Source organism: Chinchilla lanigera, unplaced genomic scaffold (assembly GCF_000276665.1).
Source record: "Chinchilla lanigera isolate Chin_1 unplaced genomic scaffold, ChiLan1.0 scaffold00021, whole genome shotgun sequence".
Taxonomy (NCBI): Eukaryota; Metazoa; Chordata; class Mammalia; order Rodentia; family Chinchillidae; genus Chinchilla; species Chinchilla lanigera.
The window spans coordinates 27,300,404-27,322,202 of record NW_004955422.1 but is presented as its reverse complement, the minus strand read 5'-3'; the positions used below and the strand labels follow the sequence as shown (position 1 = coordinate 27,322,202).

The following is a 21,799-nucleotide window of genomic DNA, read 5'->3' as shown; positions in this document are numbered from 1 at the left end:
TATCTCATCTTCTGCACTGGCTCCTTCATGAGCCCAGCCCTATCTGATTGCCTGTAATATTTTATTAATTTAGCTGCCCATACCAAGAAGGAAAAGGAAACCTTTTCCAAAGTCTAGGCCTCAGACATTTCAGTCCTACCCAGTATCCTCTTTGTGTCTCCTCCTTTGCCCTCTCTCCTTTCACCCATTGCTTCTACCTCTCTTTACTTTGCACCTTGTGCAACTTCCCCTCTTTTATCTTCTGACTTCTTCCCTATCTCATGAAAATAAGAATGGGAAAAGGATACCTTCAACTGACAGATTAGTAGCTCTTTGAGATTAATATGGACCTTGAAAGTTTGGACCTTTATTCTAGTCCTCAGAACAAGGATTGATGGGACAGGTGTTTGTTTTTTCGTTTATTCAATCATTCACATGTGCTCCACATACTTAGTAACCCTTACTTGCCAGGCTGGGAGTTAGGTGCTTGGGCTGTTAAAATTAATAAGACCCTAACCCTGCCATAAGATCAAAGTCTTAAGGGGAAGACATAGTAACAGGCAGTCCCCTTTCCCCAAAATCAAATAATTGAATTTTAAGGTAGAAAGACCTTTAGAGTTTATCTGGTTCTGCTTTCATGTTTTTATTTTCCCCATTTTTTTTTTTTTTCCATGTTGTTTAATGAAATAAGGCAGTCCATTAAGTAAGGGAGAGCACACAGGCTTTGAAGTAAAAGTGTTACCAGAGCTTAGGGCAAAAGCCCAGCTCCCTACGGGATCTTCAAATGATATAGGGGAAATATTACCAGATACAGAGCTCATGTTCCGCAGAATCAAAGAATGAATTCTGAGAAACAACAGAGGTTAAGAATAGGAAAACTTGATTGGGAGACATAACTCCTGAGAGACAGGAGGAGGCCTGAGTGGGTTGCCAACGAGCCCACTTGAAGGAAGTTTTATAGAGCAAAATCACGAGGTGGGTGCAATGTGGGACAAGACTATGATTGACCAATAAGATTACAAGCATAGCTGCTTCGGTAATGTTGATCCAGGGGAAGCAAGTCATAGTAGGAAGGAAAGAACAAAAGGACCATTTTTGAAGAGTTGAGTTAGGAGGTCCTGGTCACCCACCTGGGTGAATGATGTCTAGCTAGACTTTATTTGACCAGGTGATACCAGTTATAGTATATTGCTTATCCTTTGGGGAGGCATGTAGGCCTTGTCATTCCATCTTTATCTTGAGGCCTGGCTTTCTAAGGGAAGTGCCTCCGGCCAGTTTTTATATATTCTCATCCTCTGTACTCCTTCAAGGGCCTAACCTTGTTTGACTGCCTGTAATATTTCTCCCTAATTTAGCTGTTTATAATACCATGAGGTCATGCTTGGCCACCAGTAGTACCATAATACCAGTCAAGGAGATGAGCAGTAGCGATGGACAGGAAAGGAGCTTTAATCAGTATGGCCAGGCTAGGAAACACAGATGAAGAGATTCGAGATATGTTTTTGAAGGGCTGAGAAAAGTTTTGGAGTTTTATAGAAAAGAGGAACAAAGTCAGGGGTTGGGTGTTTGCATAGCTGGCAGTGTAGCTAATCCTGGTCTAGTTGAGCCACATCTTAGGACTGATTCTGCAAAGTTCTGGGAGAGTATTATGGCTTATGTCTAGATGTCCCTCTAAAGCCTTATGCAGTCATAGGTGGGGCTTTTACAGAGGTGGCTGAATCTAGATTGTGTGATTGATTCATGATGCAGTGCTAGAATTGAGGATGCTAGGATTAAGGGTGGGTGATTACTTTGATTCCTTGTATCTCGATGTTCTTAATTTTTAAGGGGGATAAGATAGGCTAGGTAAATTTAAGGCTAATAAGCCTGTGATAGACATGCTATTAAGTAATTAACATGTCTACATGCAGAGTTGAGCAATAACATGCCTCAAAGTTTTAAAGTAATAAAGGGGACAGATACCAAAAAAAGGCAGAAATGCCATGCTCCATCCTGCTTTTAGTTACATATTGGGCATCTGGTGACCCAGCCTCTAGGTCCCTGAAACCAAAGCAGGACTAAGGCAAATCCTAGCTCTGCTACTTTGAGCTGTTTGACCTGAAAGACACATTTTACCTCGCCTGTTTTTGGTTACCTTGGCTGTACAGTGAGCATGCCATCATCTCCTTCACAACATGACATGGGAATTAGCAGCTTAACTCAACTCAGCACCTTGGGGAACAGTAGTGTATGGGAGACCCTTTCCATATGCACCAGTTACCAGAGACCCCTGTAGTGAGACCCTGATCTCCTGCCATGTGTTATGGTGCATGGCATAAAGAAAGAGCAAGAGACAAAATAGGGGTTTAGCAGGGATCTGGGATGACCATTTGTTTGCAGGGCAACAAAAGGCCATGAAACACCTAGAACCTTGATATTTATTCATTACATCTGAATCAAGGACAGTAGGTGCAGAGCAGTGGGTGTTTCTGGGAACAGAAATGTCCACTACTACTATAGTGGGCTAGTAAGAACAAAGTATTCTTGCAAGGACAATGACAAGACTGGGGAATGAGAAAACTGTAGTTTCCCCAGGTGCCTTATTTTACTCAGAAGGTTTTATGCCGCAGCAGTCATTAATTAACCCTAGGGCTTCTAGCTGTGACCAGAAAAGAACAGGGAGTTCTAATTTAGCTCAAAGGGCAGGACAAGGACAAGCTTGGATGTCCCCTAGACTCAATTTATAATTTGTGGTCTCTGGTCCCTGACAGTAGTGATACAGGAGAAATATAACTTCCAACCTAGATATCAGATAAGCTCAATTCATGTCCCCCAAAATCAAAGAATAAATTCCAAGGAACAACAGAGGTTAAGAATAGGAAAGACTTATTGAGATGATAGTTCTTGAGAGACGGGAGGGGTCCCGAAAGTGGGTTGCCATCGAGGTCACTTGGGAGTGTTTTTGTTTTTTTATTTTTTGGTACCAGGACTTGAACTCAGGACCTTGTGCTTGCCAGATAGGGGCTTGTGCCCCTGAGCTGTATCCCCAGTCCTAAGAATGTTTTATAGAGCAAAATCACAAGGCAAGTACAATGTGGGTCAAACTCTAATCAACCAATAAGATTACAAGTATAGCTGCTTAGCTAATACTGATCTAATAGGGAAGCAGGTCATGTAGCAAGGGTACATGAAAAGAACAAAGGCATTTTTGGGAAGGGATGGGTCTAGATGCTCTGATTACCCACCTGGGTGACTGATATTTATTTGAACTTTAGTGGACAGATGATAGCAATTATAGTATAATTCCACGTTGCTGCTTAACCCTTAGGGAAGGATGTAGGTCTGGCTGTTGCATCTTTTTTTTTTTTTTTTTTTGGTTTTTCTCTGGTACCGGGAACCGAACTCACGACCTTGCGCTTGCCAGGCAGGCGCTTTTGCCGCTGAGCTAAATCCCCAGCCCCTGGCTGTTGCATCTTAATCTTGAGGTCTGGACTTCTTCAGATGTGCTTCCAGCCACAATTCTCATGTCTTTATTTTTCTGCTGATTTGTTGAGAGCCCAGTCTGTCTCTGACTGTTACTAAGTTCTGTCTAATGTAGCTACCTGTAATATTGGTAATGTCTTTGTGTCTTCCTCTTATCAAGGCCTGACTTAAATCTTATCTCCTTCTGTGGCTTCTGAGGCCACCCCACATCAAATGGATTTGTCTACTTTGTTTGGAGACAACTTCTGTGTAGTCCAGGCCAGCCTTGAACTCACTATTTTTGTGCACTTTTATAATACATAAAATTGTTTAAATTGTTAAATCCTGCCTAATAGTTGTAGTATTCTTTTGTGGATAGTTGATGTAGTCCCACTGTAGGTTGCAGTCTGCCTAAGAATAAGGAGTCTGTTCTTAGTCACCTTCACATTTTCCACAACCCCTAACTCAGCTGTTTATTCAGTAAGGCCAACCAGGAAGACAGTATCAAGAAATATTTCTTAATTGGATGGAAGGTTCATGCGTGACAGTTTTTTTTTTTTGTTTGTTTGTTGTTTTTTTTGGTACCGGGGATCGAACTCACGACCTTGCACTTGCTGGGCAGGTGCTGTGCCACTGAGCTAAACCTCCAGCCCCCGCGTGACAGTATTTTTCAGCTGATAGGAGCTATTACAGACTTGGAAGGGAGTCTCCCCTCCTAACTCTCCTATGTTGTTTCTCACAAAATCCCTGTATTGGCAGGAAAGGAGTTGTTTTGAGACAGGGTCTCAATAAGATCTCCAGGTTGGGTTTGAACTTAATGTCCTCCTGCCTCAGCCTCCCAAAGTGCTAGGATTACAGGTTGTGCCACCACCCTGCCTGGCTAGCAGGGTAAGAACTGTATCCCTGTTTTGTACATGAGGAATCTGAGGCTCAGATTAGAATCTAGGTTTCTTGTTAGGAAATACGTCCAAGATAAAATACTAAGATAAAAATAAGAGGAATAGGAACAAAAATCTTAACTGACTAGGTTTCCATTCTGTGGCAGCAGTGGGAGTCTCTAAAAGAGTGAAAGGGAAGAGGTGACCCGTATTGTTGAGGCTTTAGCCAATGATAAAGCCAATGTTAAATGTGGCTGTGTTCATGAATATGCCAGAGAAAGCATTCAGGATGATTTCATGGATTCTCAAGGCCTTGAAGATTAAGAAAGATTTGAGTATGTACAGATGTGGAGGCAGCACCATGGAGAAAAGTGGGAGAGCTGGAAAGCCCAGCAGAGGTAAGGCAGATGATGACTAGGTGATCACATACCTAAAGAATGAGACTGAGGCGATTGGGAGCGGTAATTTTTCTTTTGGAGCAGGGGAGTGGTATTAGGACCATTAGTCTAGCAGAGTAGAGGCAGTGGACTGGAACAGAATTTGTGGCAGGGAGGACTATTCTAACAGTCTGTTCTTTTTTTTTTTTTTTTTTTTTTGCGGTACTGGGGTTTGAACTCACGACCTTGTGCTTGCCAGGCAAGCGCTTATGCCACTGAGCTATATCCCCAGCCCCAGTCTGTTCTTACAATGGCAGTAAATTTTCAGAAATATTCAGTAGTATAGGCAAGAGTTATTGTACTCTCCGCCTTGGACCCTACACATGCTAGGTAACTGGTCTTCTCATACACCTTATAATGTGACCCTTAATCAAGAGGAAGATGAGAGCTGAGGATGTGGCTCAGTCCTAGAGCACGTGTCTAAAATTAGCAAGGCCCTGGGTTTGATACTCAGCAACACAAAAACCAAACCGAAACCAAAAAGTAGAAAGGAAAAGTTGACACAGGGAATAAAGAACCATTTGAATATAGAATTCTTAGAACAAAACAAACAAAACAAAACACAAGGACTCCGCAGTTGTGGGAATAGGGAAGAAAGGGTTGAATGAAAACATGAATTTTGGAATCTTAAGAATCTAGGAGAATGGTCATACCATTTGCTGAACCATGAGGCTGGGAAATAGATTTCAGTTTGTTGACATGTTAAATTGGAGATACTAATTAGATTAATCCCGATACCACTCGCCCACCTGACCTTTTACCTGGGGCTGCAGATACCTTCATGTCCTGTGTTTGCTGTTTGTTCCAGACCCTCCCATCCATTTTCTGTACTCATACCTTGAAACAACTCTTATTCTGTCTCTGAAATAAGATATCATGATAAGATGCTTAGCCTAGTACCTAGTCTTTTTTTTCCTAGTTAATTTTACTGGTACTTTTCAGATACACATATTGATAGCATTCATCATAGGGAATTTGTACCTGTACATGACAAATCTTGATTCTTTTTTCCCCAGTCCCCTTCCCTTCCCTTTCCTTGAGTCCCTCTTCCCCTTACTTACAAAAGCTTTGTTGCTATTTTTTCCCCTTCTACTCCTCTACCTAGTCTGTTTCCAAGTATGTAATAAACATTAGGGGCTATTAAATTGGTTTTGTTTTCCCCATGGCTTTGCATCTCAGTAGCTAGAGATTAGAGAAGCCTCTGGTACCATCTGGCTGATGGACTTGAGTCCTTCAACTTGTATGTAGGAAAAAGCCTGAAGCAGGCATGGTGATGCACAACTGTAATCCCAGCACTTAGGGAGGCTGAGGCAGAAAGATCTCAAGTTCAAACCCAGCTTGGGCAATTTAAGAGACTTAATGAAACCCTGTCTCAAAAAATAAAAAAGAGCTGGACATGTAGCTCTATGCAAAGGCCCTGGATTCAATCTTTGCAAAGCCCCTGCCCGCTCCAAGCCTGGACTGCAAGTAAATGGAGATGTCAGGCTTGCTTGTAAACAAGCAAGTGGGGGAGCTCCAAGCCCTATCAGCTGAACTAGAGACTGTATTTCCTGCTTGCTTTCTTCTGTTTTTGAGAAGTGGTATAGTATAATATGTGGTTAAGAGGCAAGCCCTGGAGCTGGGATTTCCTGGGCTTATTCTGTTAGCTGGGAGACTTGGGCAAATTTAGTTAACTTTCTGTCCTTCATTTTCCTCACCGGTAAAATAGAGACTGTGGCAGACACTGACCTTATAAAATTGCTTCAAATATTAAATGAGTTAATAGAGACAAAAGAGTTGCAACAGTACCTAGCATATACTATACTGCTCTTTGCACCAGTGTTACCTCCACCCCACATTCCTGGAAATATATAGAGATTACTCTGTTCTTAACCATTCTCCTCCAACAGCGGGAAAGAGACGTAATCCTAGAAACCTGAGGTCAATATCAGAGATTCACATACTAAGCCTTATTCTTGCCTCGCTGTAACTGCCTTAGGGTCTCTACACTTGATGTCACCCTCTTTGGGATACTCTTCCCTCAGAGTTTTAGATGTCTTACCCTCTCACTTTATTCAGGTTTTGTCTGATGCCATCTTTTGAAAAGGCCTTCCCTGACCATTTTATCAGAATTAAATGTTCCTCTTACCCGTTGTCATTTTCTTTTCCCTTACCCTGTTTTAATCTTCTTTATAGCACTTACTACTATCTGAAATGGTATATTTAATAATGTACCTTTCACTGGGATGCAGTGTATGTGAGAGCAGAAACTTTGAATGCCGGTATTATTCTAAGTTTATGTCAGTTCATGCAGAATCCCTAATGGACTTCTCTCTCTGTTACAGGTAAGCCCTGTTCCCAGAGGTAGCTGCTGCTGACCCTATAAGCCAAAGGAAGAAATAGCTGGCTAAGCTCGGCCTTGATACCGGTAAGCGGACAAATCCTGGGCAAGCTTGGGCTAAGAAAGACAGGTAGAGTAACTAGTTTGGGGACTGGTTTTACACTTAGTACAGATAACATACTGATCATTAATCTACTACATATCTAAGGGAATGGATGTTAGCAAAAGTAGGCTCCTACTCTGAGAGGAGATTGAAAACACTATCCTGGAATTGTCATTAGAACATTTGGTATCATTTGCCATGAATATGGCCAAGCAGGCTTACTTTTTTCTTGCTTCTTCCAGCTCCTTTCTGCTAGAGATATCCTGGACCTGGCAGTGATAATTATGCTTCCATATGCTGTCTGTTAATGTGACCCCACAAGTCTCACAGACTTTCTGACTTCACTGTCTCCCATGACCTGCCAACTCTGGAGGTCAGCTTAAGAAAGTGATGAGTTCTTCAGTCCTGCACAGTGTGATCCTGAATGGTGGGTGGGGATTGAGTGGTAAGAGTAGGGTTGTCGTGTGTGTAGCAGTTATGCAGGGATGTTGTACAGAATCAAAAGAGAAATTCAAGTTCAAAAACTTTGTGAATTGCGAAGGAGCATGAATGAAACAAGAAAGTAAGGAGAAAGCATTATTAATTACTTTCAGTATCTCAGTCCCTGACGGATTTGTCACCTTACTTCCAAAAGGTAATAGGAAGGGTTTTCATTAGGAATTCGTGCTGTAAATCTTCTCCAGTGTCCTCTTCCTCTGCTGGCCCTATCCACACCTCAATCTTTCTACAAGGAAGAAGATTCCAGGGCTCAGGTGACAAATTCAGGCAACAGTGGCAACCACATGAGGCAGCATGTTGGCTACAGAGTGCAGGGTTAAGTGCATTCAAGCACCCAGGCTGGCATACCACTGCTGGCATAGATAGTAAAGCAGTTTCTAAGAGGCCATCGTAACATGAATCTGCACTCACTTCTGAGATGTTGCCTTGTTCCCTACTCGCGTCTGAGAAGAAGAACGCTATTCCTGTTCAGGCTGTAGGTGTCTTCTACTCCCAGCCCGCTTAAGCTACTAGTGAAAAAGACAATTAAGCTGTAGCCACTATGTTACTGAAGGCCATAGTCACTGCAGTCTTCCCGCCATCTTGCTGTTTGTCTTGACCAGTGATGTAACAATCTGTATCAGTGGACAAGGGCATTTTTTTCTGCCTCAGTCTGCCTGAAGGGTGCATTAGAGGAATCTCGTCTCAACCTGGTGCTCTTAAATTTCATATTCGTGAGCTCCAACCTTTGCTACTCTGAGTCTCTGGGCTATTACTGCCATCTCTTTTTGTCTTATTAATCTAAAGTTCTGCAGCTTCCAGCCAAACTTGGATCTTACTCTTCCTACCATGTGAAAGTTTTTTATTTTAAAATATGAATGCTTCCATATAAATAAGGATATAATATACAGGTATCCATAAAAATCATAGCTTATTTATCTAACAGCCTCATTATTCCAGAGCCCAGCTAAAAAGCAAGAAGGAAACAAATCATTGTCATCCTTAAGCCCTTGCAGTGGTGGTGATTTATTCTTATTTTTATGTGTTATCATAAAAAGTTCAGCAATCTGATTTCTGACCCCACTCCCCTTAAGATTAAAGGAGCAAATAGGAAATAGGAAAGGAAAGGGGGTAAAAGCTGAAAGCTGGCAATAATGAGGGGATGATAAGAAAGAGAAGTTAAAATAACAGACTGAGGGGGCTGGGGATTTAGCTCAGCAGCACAGCGCCTGCCTGGCAGGCGCCAGGTCGTGAGTTTGATTCCCGGTACTGGAGAGGAGAGGTGGGAATGACAGACTGAAAGACACTTAATGCAGGGGTGACAGCCCTACAAACACCTGTTCCTGAGTAAGTTGGGGCTGGGTAATTTCCATGTTTGTTTCAGGTTTCCCTTGAAGGAGAGATTTTTCAGAAAATGTTAAATTATTTGTAGTGTCTGCTGTATTGCCAGGCATACTGTACTGAATGCTCTTCATAAATATATTTCATTTTCATAGTAACTTGGGAGGTAGGTGGTGGTATTCTTGTTTTATAAAGTACTGAGACTTAGGGACATGTAGGCAGCAGCGATTGAAAGTGCTGGAATGCAGAAGAATCTGATGCCAGAGAACCAAGTTTTTTCTGTTATTTTCCGTTAGCTTTTTTCCCTGTGGCCTAAACTCCTGTCTTTCTGAGCTTCTTGGGCTGAGTTCACTTTGTAAATTAATTTTTATATATAAATTTTTCTTTTTGAAGATACTTATTCATTATTCACTATTATCTACTATGAACTAAGCAGTTTCAGGTGTTTGAGATACAGCAGTAAATAAAATAGTTCTACATGCTATATGTAGAATAAATACAGTATGTAGATAAATACACATGAATAAATATGAAGAAAAGTACAGCAGGATAAGGGAATAGGGAGGGACTGGATTGTTAAGGAAGGCTTGTCTGATCAAATATCTGTATGTGAAGATGCAGGAACTGAAGTAGTGTGCTATGTGTGTATCTTGGGGAATAACATTCCAGCAGTTGGGAGTTCATCAAGTTTAGACACCTTGAAACAGTAGTGTGCTTATAAGTGTTTGAGGTACAAAAGGAGGCCAGTATGGCTACAGAGGAAATAAGGCAGGAAAGTGGGAAATGGAGAATGACAAGGGAGGACAAGGCAGACTGCCTTCTGAGTGAAATAGCTGTTGGAGAATTTTGAGCAGAGGGATGACATGATCAGATGTCCATTAAAAAGAAATCCCTCTTATGCATCAGCTGGTACCTCTACTACTCTGTAGGACAGTGTTGAATAGAATTGGTCAAAGAAGACAGCTGGTACCAGTCTTTCACCATTAAGGTTTTTTTTTTCCCTTGTGGATCACTTTTATCAGACTAAGAAAATTTTTTTGAATTCCTAGTTTGAGGCTTTACATGAATAAATACTGAATTTTATTGATTTTTTTTTTGGGGGGTGTGTGTGTATGTTTGAGACAGGGTGTCGCTATGCAGTTTAGGCTGACCTTGAACTCACAATGTAGCCCAGGCTGGCCTTGAACTCATGGCAGTCCTCCTGCCTCAGCCTCCTGAGGGTTGGGCTTATAGGTGGGTGCCACCATGCCCAGCTTCATTGATACGGTTTTGTAGGGTTGTTTTGTTTTGTTTTGTTTTTTTGGTACCAGGAATCTAACTCAGGACCTCATGCCTCATACTTGCTAGGCTACTTTTTTGGATTCTAAACCAACTTTGTGTTTGTAGAGTAAATTCAATTTGGTTGTAGTATATAATTTTTAAAAAATGATACTGGGTTTGATTTGCTGACAAATTGGTTTATGTATCTTTGGTTTTGGTGTCAGTAATAGTGTCCTCAGGATGAATAAGAGCGTGTTCCATGCTCTGTTTACCGGACAAGTTTGTAAAAGATTGGTGTTACTCTTCAAATATTTGATAGACTTCACCACTTAAGCCATGTGAGCTTCAGCTTTTCTTTGTTGGAAAATATTAACTACTATTTCAGTTTTTTCCTTACTTATAGGTCTACTTAGATTTTCTTTCTTTTTGAGTCATTTTGATAATTTCTAGGAATTCATCTATTTCATCTACGTTTTGAATTTATTGGGTTCAAGTTATTTACAGTATTTTGTTAAAATCTTTTTAATTTCTGCAAGATCAGTGGTAATACTGCTCTTTTAATCTTTTTCTGACCTCTCCTTGCTTTGGGTTTAGTTTGTTGTTAGAGCTGTGCAGTACATCATCATCCTTCGAGATTGGTAGCTTCAAAAGGCAGGAGGCCCATTGTCTGTCAGTATAATCCTCATATGGTGTCTGGAGAATTTTGTGTGGGGGAGCATTCTAAGGAAGGCTGCCAGAACAGCTCATGTAAGAAGCAGCTGTCCCTATTCACTCCACATCCAGGAATTCTGGCCACATTTTATTACTTTGGTTCCAAAAGCAGCTGGCTCTTTCTTGAAGGTTGGTATCACAGCAAAGCAATATCACAGCTTGCTTTGGGGGAAAGAGTGGAATACAAAGGCTCTGGGCCCCTTTGGGGGGTGCAGGCCCCCCTACTTCCCTCCCTTTTTCACTAAAACTACATTGAATCTTTCTGGCTTTCCACTGGGACAGCCAAACAGAACAAAAGATCAGCCAAATAGGAGAGAAACCAACTTAGCCCATAGATAGGTCAGATCAACTACAGGGTAGTTCTAGGGATACTGGCCATAGCAAGAGTCCTGAGCCTAAGACTAGAGTTGATATGTCAGAATCCAAGCCTAGGAGATGGGGCAATTATTCAGAAAAACAAAGGCCATTTAGTAGCTGTGGGGCAATAATCCTGAGATGGAGGGATCTCATCTAATGGGACAGAAGTAGGGAGGAAATACTAGTCTGTAACAACAAAAGATCTCATTAACACAAAACAGAAATTGCTTCTTTTGAGATTATCTGTTGTCATTTTATATTATGTGAGACTTCACTTTCCAACCTTAACCCTCAGCATTACCTGCTCCCATCTCTTCAATTAGCGTAATCTGTCAAGAGTTAGTATAATTACAGTATATGGCAAAAGACAAAAGGTATTGATAGGATATCTTATCTTTAGGAATATTAATTGGCTGCATGTTTTTCACCATTGTGTATATTCTTTAAAACCATAGGCCATCTGATGTTGGAGGGAAGGGAGGAGATTTTAGAACCAGATTTACCAAGATCTGAGTCTTTGCTGACATTTATTTTCTGTGAGACTAACCTTTGAGCTGTACTTTCCCCAACTGCAAAATGAGAATAATCCTACTGTGATACCTCAGTACTCACTAATTATTCCTAGAGGTGCAATGAGTACCAAAATGCCTGAGTGCCACACAAATTGCTGTGGCTGGAAAGGGGAGCAAGTCAGGAGACACCTGACACAAGTTCTGGCCTGTGTGTGGAGTACCAAACAAATGGCAAGTATTGGGACAAAATTTTCATGTCAGAATGCATCAGGTACCAGATTTGAAGTTTCAAAGCTGTCGACCACCAAGGTATAACTGTACTTTCTATGGTTACCACGATGCTAGTAGATGTGGGGGGAAAGGGAGCCTGGGTGGGTGTTCAGTTACAAGTGACTGAAGTAAATTTTGAAACTATGGGTTTATTGTTAGATTGAAAAAAGAGAGTATAGCTGGGCGTAGTGGCGCACGCCTGTAATGCCAGCACTAGGGAGGCTGAGGCAGGAGAATTGTTGCAAGTTTGAGGCCAGCCTGAGCTACAAAGTGAGCTCAAGGCCAGCCTGAACTGCATAGAAAGACCCTATCTCGAAAATGCAAAAAAAAGAAAAAGAGTATGACTTGGGCTTTGAACTTTATCCTGCTAACTCAGCTGCAGGAACCATTTTATTTCTGGGCCTCAGTTTCCTCAGTTCTACAAAGGAGAGAATGAAGTAGAAGAGTGATCTATAGTTGCTGATGTCCTTTACAGTTTCGTGCCTCCAACCAAAGACTATTTGTCTGTGGTCCTAAGACCTCAAAGAGCCAAAGGAGAAGCCTCAATTTCATTCCTGCTTAAGGTTGTAGCAGGTACACTTACAAAGAGGGAGCTGTTACCTATAGTCAAAAGATGTGGGAAGCGGGTGGGAGTCTGCTGTAGGGGCAGTGACCTGCCTGTTACTCAGCATTTGGGGGAAAAAAAAAAAATGAAAGAGAAGAGTGGAGTGGTTGGAAGTTCGGGAGACTGAGTATTTAGCAGTTAGTAGTTAGAGAAACCATGAGCAAAAAAAACTGCTTTGTGCTCTGTTACCCACTTGTTAAGTGTTCCAGTGAAGCACTTTCTGTTTTTGCAGCCTCCACACCTTCGTCTGAAAGTTAATTTAATTAGGAGGTGTTTTCTCCAGGGCATTTTCCATTGTCTACTCTTTTCTGGCTCTTAAATTCTGTTGTATACCAGCTTTGCCCTTGACGTTGAAGGTTTCATTGTGGAGAGGACTTCAGCTGACCAGGCTCTGTCTAGCCATAAAGGATTTAGACTGCTCTTGAAACCATAATTTCAAGCTACCTAGAACCATTCAGTTTCCAGCTCTAAAAATGTCTTAGTCCACCTCATCTAAGCCCCTCATTTAACACTGAGAGATAATGAAGGAGGAAAGAAACAGGGCAGAGTGTGAATGCCAGTTCCTGCCAATACTAGCTTAATCTTCGAGCCACTGTACCATCATTTAAAAGTGGGGATAGTAATACCAAGTAGGCATAGAGGGTTATTACTTAAAAAAGGAAAGAAAAAAATAGGTCTGAGAAGGGAAGTTATGGCCCAGGTTTGAACTTAACCAAAACCCAGGTCTCTTCTGTCTCATTTTCTTTTAGAGTCAAGGTCAGTATCACCTATCTATATGTAGTAGCAAAGATTGGAACTGAAAGCATGTCAGCTTTCTTAACATCTCTGCCAACAGCCTTCTCAAATCCCCCGTGGCGTGTGTCAGTAACACAGCCTGTACTTGTTTTGGAAACAAGCGCTCCATAAGCACTCTTGTTTGATTTGCTTTGGCTGGTACAAGATCCAGATGCTCTTAGAATAGCACAACAGATTCTCCAAATCAGCCCATTCCCATTCCAATCCACTCAGCCCTGATCTGCTGTGGCTAGAGGTTTGTTGTCTCTGAGTCTTCCCTACCTGATACATGAATCACATTCAGTCTTCTTTTGCTAGCTTTCCCTTTCCCCTGGGGTAATGTTTATTATGTGCCTACTGTGTGCCTGGTATTGTAGGGGTACTTTAAATAGATTATCTCTGTAACCTAACTCATTAAGTTAATAATAGCTGTGGAGGGGAAAGCTGAGGCTCAGTGAAGTAAATGGATTTACTAAGGTCACATATGTAGTCTTTGAAAGAGCTGGGCTTTAAACTAAGGCCCTCCTGACCCCAAAGAATAAGCTCATTGCGGTGTACTGTGCTGCCTACCTGGCCTTTTTCCATGGCCCCCTGGGAGGGTAAAGTGTTCACAAGTCTCCAAGAACTGACATGGTGGCCTGCGAATAATGGAAATGTCTTCTATGTCTTCAGTTCATTTTCTCACTGCTCTCCTTCAAAGCACCTCCAGAACTCAGTTATGGGGCCCAGAGGTCCAGGCAGAGTCTTCCATCTTCAGTTTTTAAGTCCTGAAAGGGTTCTCTCCCTGGCCTTGGGCCTACCTAAGATAGGTTTCACTTGTAAAAGGGGCAGACTTTTGTTAGTCTCTGTCCCTTTCTGAACCCCTCTCTGCCCCTTTGCCCCCCCCTCCTCATTCATACTCACCTGTTAAAGATTCTTAATGAGACCCCTTGTCTTTCAAGGCATAAGGTGAGAGGAGATATTTTTTATCTCTGCATTTCTCTGAGCATCATTTGCCATAAAATTATGGAATTTTAGGATACTGAGAGTTAAGGGCTGGGTGTGGTAGTGCATGCCTGCGATCCCAGCACTCAGGAGGCAGTAGGATTGCTTCGAGTTTGAGGCCAGCCTGTGCTACATAGTAAGTTCAAGCCATCCTGAACTACATAGCGAGACCCCGTTTCAAAAAAAAAGTTAAGGGCTTTAACTGACAGTCATCAATTTATAGAAGAACCCTTTATTTAGAGATGTAACATCCAGACAGCTACTCTGATTGAAGCAGCAACACTCTTAAAAAAAATAGCCCCTGAGGCATATGCCTTAAACTTGCCAAGTTCTGATCTGTACTAACTTTATAATTGTGAAATTGAACCCAGAAAAGGGCAGTAATACGCCCAGTGTTACCCCAGAAATAAGTGGTATATGCCATATGCCCTGACTGTCAGTATGGGGCCCTTTCTACTACACTGGCCTTTGTGTCATTGTGTCCTTTGAGTAACCATCTGTAACTTCACTGGCATCCTTTGCCAGGGTGTCAGGCTTCTCTTGACTGCCAATGTCTGGTTCCATTGAAGTAGGCAGGCCTGTGGATATGTATGCCCCTGTTAAGGCATCATTCTCACAATGAGCACCTGTCAGTTTTGTTTAACTCTTTAATGTGAAAACCAGCAGAAAGAGAACAGCTGGGAAATGATTTAGGTTGTTAGTGGGAAAAGGTTAGGTCTAAAATTGGTAATGTCCTAAAAATGTAACCCATGAAGTTAAATCATGTCTGCTTAAAAAAGTATACCCACCTCAGTTTTTTATTGTTGTTGTTACCCTTCTCAGTTTTTGATACATTAACCACTGGTGTTGCAGAGCTTTAAAAACATTTGGCCCTAATCATTTGTGAATAAGTCAAACAAAATTTCATTCTCTGTCAGATGACTCACAGATACTTAATAAAAAATATTCTGATATGACTTTAAAAGGTCACACAATCATCTTTTTACCTTACATCCAAGTTTAGGTTAATTTTCCTTAACATACAATCACTGAAAATGATCAGAATCTCCTCTGTTTAAACTAGCTGGAATCATGCCAGCCCAGGAAGGGACATTTCTCAGCTAAATACTGTGTTTGTCTATTTACATATATTGCTGTGCACTAGGATCTGTATGTTACATTTGAAGAACCACTGAGGCAGAGCATATACAAAGATTGGAGCCTAAAGATAGGTTAGACCTAAGCTCATCTAGGCTTGGAACATTTGAAATGTTCCTCAGTTTCACAAGCTTGTAAGTTAGTCACAGCATGTCACAATTGGAAAGGAATACACACACACACACACATACATATATATGTATTCAACAAGTGATTGGTACTGCTCTTAGAGCTCAGATATCGTTTTTGAAAAAGGTGAAATGTAAACAAAGATAAAATTTTCTTCCTCTCTTTCCTCTGTCTGTCTGTCTGTCTGTCTTTCCTCCTTTCTTCCTGATAGGGTCTTATTAGGTTATACTGGCCTTGAACTCACTATGTGGCCCAGGGTGTTCTCGAACTTGCAGCAGTTCTCCTGCCTCACCCTCTTGAGTGCTGGGATTACAGGCATGCGCCACCAGCTCTGCCAAAGATAAAGTTTTTAGAAGTGGCCAGAGAAGTCCTCTCTGAAGAGGAAGCTCATTTCTATCTAAGAAAAGAACAAATGAAAAGGCCTTGTGATAAGAACATAGAATAACCAGAGGACAGTGCAGTTGGAGCAGCACCAATCTTGCCTCCAGAGAAGCAGTGTAAAAGAGGCAGGGAAGGAGCAGCCGTGGCCAGAACAGAGCTCTGAGGCTCGTTTTTCCAGTGAGGAAATGATGCCAGCACACAGCCTGGACCACACAGAAAGTTCCAGCTTTACCCAAGGTTAACGTGAATCCTATTTTTAATGTCTTCGTTCTCTCACACAGTTCTGTTTCCCAACACTGCTCAGACCCTTGTTTGCTCACTTGACCTGGTGATCGTGTATTACCTGTAGGGTCAGAGCTAGAGCGGTCCTTAGACATCTTCTGGTTGAGAAACCCAGAGAAGACAAATGACTTGCCCAAGGCCATTTATTTAATTAGTGGCAGAACTTGATTTATTTTCTCCAGTTCTCTTGCCTCCTTGTTTCTGGCTCATAATTTTCTGTGTACTGTCTCCCTTTCTGTATGTTCCAGCAGAAGGAAGTCAAGTTGTGACCCATGCGATTGGCAAGAGCAGCTAGGACCTTTTGCCGTTTGCCCCTTTCCTTTAGCTTTTTATTTAGTCTTTTTTTTTTTTTTTAATGAAGTATGTTTATTTTTCCTTGTGACTACGCCCCCGTGGGGAGGGGATTGAATGCAGGGCCTTGTGCATGCTAGGCAAGCACTCTACCACTGAGCTACATCCCCAGTCTTCATTTAGTCTTTGTTATGTGAATTTATGGTTTTACTCTGGCCAGTGTATTTGAACTACCTGCCTCTTTACAGAGCTAGCATATTGCCAGTCCTCCACCTGTGTCCACACTTGCCCATCTTGCTCTTAACCACCAGTCATTTGTACACCAGTCTTTGAAGGCCGGTCCGTCTTATCTCCAGAGAGGTGATATGGAAGACGGATAAGATTTGGAGTTGGCTGTGTTTGGGTTTGAATTCTAGCTTTGGTACACACTGGGCCAAATCTTAGACTAGTTACTTTTTTGTTTTTTTAACTTACTAGTACATGTTTGTAGGGCATGATGTTTACATTCCTTATGGGGAGTTGGTACATGCACATATAATACATCCCAAGTCTTTTTATCATTCTCTTTCCTTTCCCTCCTACCCCCTTCCCCCAAGTCTTGGAAGTGGCCTATATGTCCATCAGTAGATGAATGGATAAAGAAAATGTTCACACACTGTGGAGTACTGTTCTGCCATAAAGAAAAACTTGAGTCATCTGTAAGAAAATGGATGCACCTTGAGACCGTAATGTTAAATGAAACAAATCAGACATACAATCTTAAATATTGCATGGTTTTTCTCATATGAGAAACCCAAAGTATAAAGAGCAAAATAAAAGATAGACAGTAGGAAGCAGGGACATAGAGCCTTCTCAGAGGGAAGGGGAATCAAGAGATGGAGGGAGGGAAGTGCCTGCCACTTACTGTGTTCCTTATTTCTTACTTTCCCTTTTAGAGCCTTAGTTTTCTTGTCTCTGTTGTCAAATAATACCTGAAACTTACTTGGGTGAATGGTTGGTTAATCTGTTGCTCTTAGCTCTTTGAAGACTAATATCCCTAGGAGATGGCAGTAAAGTCAGGGCTGCTCTGCATCTCTGACCAGCCCTACCTACCCTTATCCAAGAAAATGCCCTGGATTCTTAGTTGCCTCTTCAAGGTCAGACTCCAGAAACATTGGGCAAAAAAGAGCCTCCATAGACCAGGCTGTATCCCCCAAGGCACCATACCTGAGTAAGCAGAATTGTTGTCTAGCAGATATGCAGGGGCAGGGCAGGTAGCTCAGGCAGCAGCTGATGAACAAAGAGCTTCTTTCTGTTCCCAATAAATTGGTCCTTGGGGATCCTAGCTTTGAATTTTTAATTGACAGAGAAAGGAAAAGATTCATTAGGGTCTGGACTCATTAAAATGCCCTGCTGCTCATCTACAATTTATTCTTGGCATTTCATCAGGAGGGATTAAGTAAACCAATGGGCTGGGAGGTTGCTGGCAGCAGTCCTATGTGTCTGGTGTTACTGAGGGGTGCTGGTGTTGGGCTGTCTATACTGTGGAATGCACAGCTGTCTTCAGAAATACTTTACCCATAGGACTAACCAGAGTATAAGTCTTACATTCTGCTAGCACTGGAAGGACATTCTAAGATCTTCTTTAAATGGTAAGATCATTAAAGACAATAGTGCTAGAGTTAAAATCAGTCGGGCTACCTGACTTCCATGCCAGAAATATTTCCCCTGAACCCACTGTTGATTTTTAGACCTAGTGTTTCATTTATTCAAGTTTTTAAAAAAACATTTCTTGTCTCTCCCCCGCCCCCCTTTTCATTTTTTTGAGACAGGGACTTGCTATGTACTTCAGGCTGGGCTTGAACACACTGTGTAGCCCAGGCTTGGCTCTGAACTAGCAACAGTCTTCCTGCCTCAGACTTCAGAGTGCTGAAATTACAGGCTTGTGCCATCACGGCTGGCTTCATTCAACTTTTAACAGATAATATAAGATTTGGTGATAAACAGGATTTGGAGATAAACAAAAAAGGCATGGGACAAGGTAGCATAACTAATGCCAGTATTAGGGGAGATCAGAAAGGCCTGGAGCGTGAGGCTAAATAGGAACTACCTTGGGGAAAGTTAGCTAATGAATGTTAGGTTGAGGAGCTAGTGCCTACAAAGGCCACAAACTTTTTCCAGGAATAAAAAGTTGAGTCTTACGAGTGTAGAGGAATTGAGGAAGAGAGGACAAGTTGACAGGTTTGGGCCACTTTCTCTACAGCTATAAAGAACCTTAGTCCTGAGATTAGAAGCCCTCAGTTCTGATGTGTTTGTGCTATTAGTATGTTAGTAATCATTCTGGTGATGTATGTTTAACATCTTTGAAGTGTGCCATGCTGGAACACAAAAATGCATAAGGTGTGTGTAAGTCTCTTCCCTCAGAGATCTGATGGCTTAATGAGGCAGACAAACTAATAAACAACTTGCATAAGAAATCAAATGAATAATTAGCACTGCTGGAAGAAATCAAGGTTGAACTGTGTTGAATATACTTTCAGATTGAAAGTATTTTCAGTATTTTCTTGGTCTTTGATGTTAATACCTGTCAAATGGTAAATAACCATTGTACTATGTAGCTTATGAGCTGATGGGAAAACACTTGTAATGACTGGTATTTGTGCAGCAGTTTGTGTGTTACAAAACACTTCACATCATTAGTTCATTGAATCTTAACTGCAGTCTTAAGATGCAGGAAATTCTCCCTCTAAATTCCTTGGAGGGAAAAGTCGAGACTTGTTTTATGATTCTATAGCTGTTGCTTAACAAGTTAGGATTATAAATCCAAATCCTCTGAAGTATTTCCCATGCCATTTGTTTTTTGTTCATGAACTCTCTGCATACCCCTATGTCTTCAAGATTTCTGCCTACTTTCTTTTCTGGGAGATTTAGTGTTTCTGTTTTACTATTTAAATTGTTGATCCATTTTGACTTTAGTTTAGTGCATGGTGGTAGACGTAGGTCTAGTTTTAGTGTTCGGTGTTTAGACAACTGGTTTTCCAGCACCATTTATTAAAGAGGCTTTCTTCAGCGAACATGTTTGACCCCTTTGTCAAAGATAAGGTGGCTGAATGTGTTTGTAGTTGTGTCTAATCTTCTAATCTGTTCCACTGATTCTCAGGTCTGGGTTTTTTTTTTTTTTTTTTTTTTTTGCTGGTACCATGCTGATTTTATTATAGTAGCTTTGTAGTATAATTTCAAGACAGGATTGTAATGCCTCCTGCCTTGCCTTTGTTGCCGAGAATTGCATTTGCTATTCTAGGTCTCTTGAGATTCCATCTCACTCTGGAAAGAATAGCTCTCATCAAGAAATCAACCAGTAACAAATGCTGGCAAGGCTGTGGGGGAAAAGGAACCTTTCTCCATTGTTGGTGGGAGTATAGACTGGTACTACCACTTGTGGAAATTCCTCAAAATACTAGGATTAGAGGTCTCATTTGACCCAGCTATTCCCCTTCTGGATATTTTTTTAGAAGAATTGAAAACTTCATACCACAGTGATACATGTGCACCCATGCTTATAGCAGAGCAATTTGTCATAGTTAAATCTTGGAAACAGCCCTAATGCCCATCAACTGAGGAATGGATAAAAAAGATGTATTTTTGTACAATGGAGTATTACTCAGCTATAAAAAGATCAAACTTGAGGCTTTTATAGGTAAATGGATGCAACTAGAGGTCACACTCATAAGTAAAATAAATTAGACCCCCATGTGTAAACATTGTTTTGTCTCCCTAGTGTAAGAACCTGAAAGAGTAAATAAAATATGAAAAGTACAGTAGATATTGTGAAAGGGAAAGAAACTGCTCAAAAGGAAAGAACACCTGGGATGAGGGAAAGGGAAAAAGAAAGAAGGAAGCAAGGGAAAAAATACATATATACATACACACACATAGAACCTCTAAGATAATTATAGTACTAATTTCTTTTGGTTTATTGAAAGGAACAGTTAATGCTTAATTTTTTTTATCAGTTTTGCATGCCTATATCTGGTAATCTGAACAACTACTTTGAAGTTAACAATATGGAATGTAACAACCATTGTTGATTTTCTTTCTATCATTTTATTTTGCAATCTTGTATCATTTTTAATGTTTTAAAATTTTTTATTCTCTTTAAAAAAAAAATCCAAATCCTGAACTCTGTTTTTGGTACTGTAGATGTGAACAAACTTGGAACAGTAGTAGAAAGATGATAACCTTCCTCCACCCTACTCAAGTGGTATATTGTCTCCTGAATTCTTAGTACCAAGAGTCCTGCTGTTTCATCAGTGCTGTAGCTCATGCACTTCACAGAGATACATTATTAGCTTACTGGTTCTTTATAGCGGCTTGTAGGGGTGGCACAGCCTGCTTTATAGATGGGCAAACTGATGTCTACAGAACCCGGAAACCTTGAATTATTCATGCCAGAACCAGAACCCAAATCCAGAGATCTTGACACCAAACAGGTGCTCTTAAGTTAGAGAACATAGGGTCCTTTTGACTCAGTTTAGTTCAGACAGTTCTTGAATATACCCCATGTATCAGACAGCTCCTAGTTAGACTTAAACCTCCTTGGTGTAGTGCCTTCCTTAAAAATACTGACTTAGATTACTTCTTTCTGTGGCCCAGCCACGGCCTCAGTTCAAGAATAGTTTGAGTTTTTGGCCTTAGTCTGCCTGAAGCTGGAGCAAGCTGATGCCCACTGCAGTGTAGATTGTGAGTGTGTGATCTCAGGCAGAGCTAGAGGATCAGTCTGCTGTTTCTGTGCCTAGGCCTCTGCCAAGGTATTCTCCATCTCAGAGCAAAGTGAAGCTGGCCAGCCTGGTTGCATTTCCTGTTTGCAGTCACCTCCCTCTGACTACCCCATATAGTTGGTCTTGTGGCTGCCGGGATCTGCTATCCCAAGTGACCTTCTGTACTTATTTCCCAGGCATATTCCAAGGGAAGGTTAAGGAGTATAGCCCCACAGCAAGGCTGGCATCTCCTCTATCTGGATCATAGGAGCTGCAGCCCTCCCAACAGGCTCTTGTCCATTCTGCTGTTCTTACTCCTGACTCCTTAAGAGGCAGATTGCATAGTGTGAGGCTAAGCAATAAAGAGTAATCAATACTGAGAAAAATTGATGTTT

General features: G+C 41.4%; 1 protein-coding gene across 5 annotated transcripts in view; it reads left to right on the top strand.

The window, feature by feature from the left end:
• Positions 1 to 21,799, top strand: part of Raly (RALY heterogeneous nuclear ribonucleoprotein) — a 91,058-nt gene that overhangs the window by 38,022 nt on the left and 31,237 nt on the right. For all 5 annotated transcript variants that reach the window (XM_013514160.1, XM_005384837.2, XM_005384836.2 and 2 more), the window contains exon 2: positions 7,060 to 7,142. The gene's annotated coding sequence lies outside the window, so the exon portion shown is untranslated. The remainder of the gene's footprint in view (positions 1 to 7,059; positions 7,143 to 21,799) is intronic.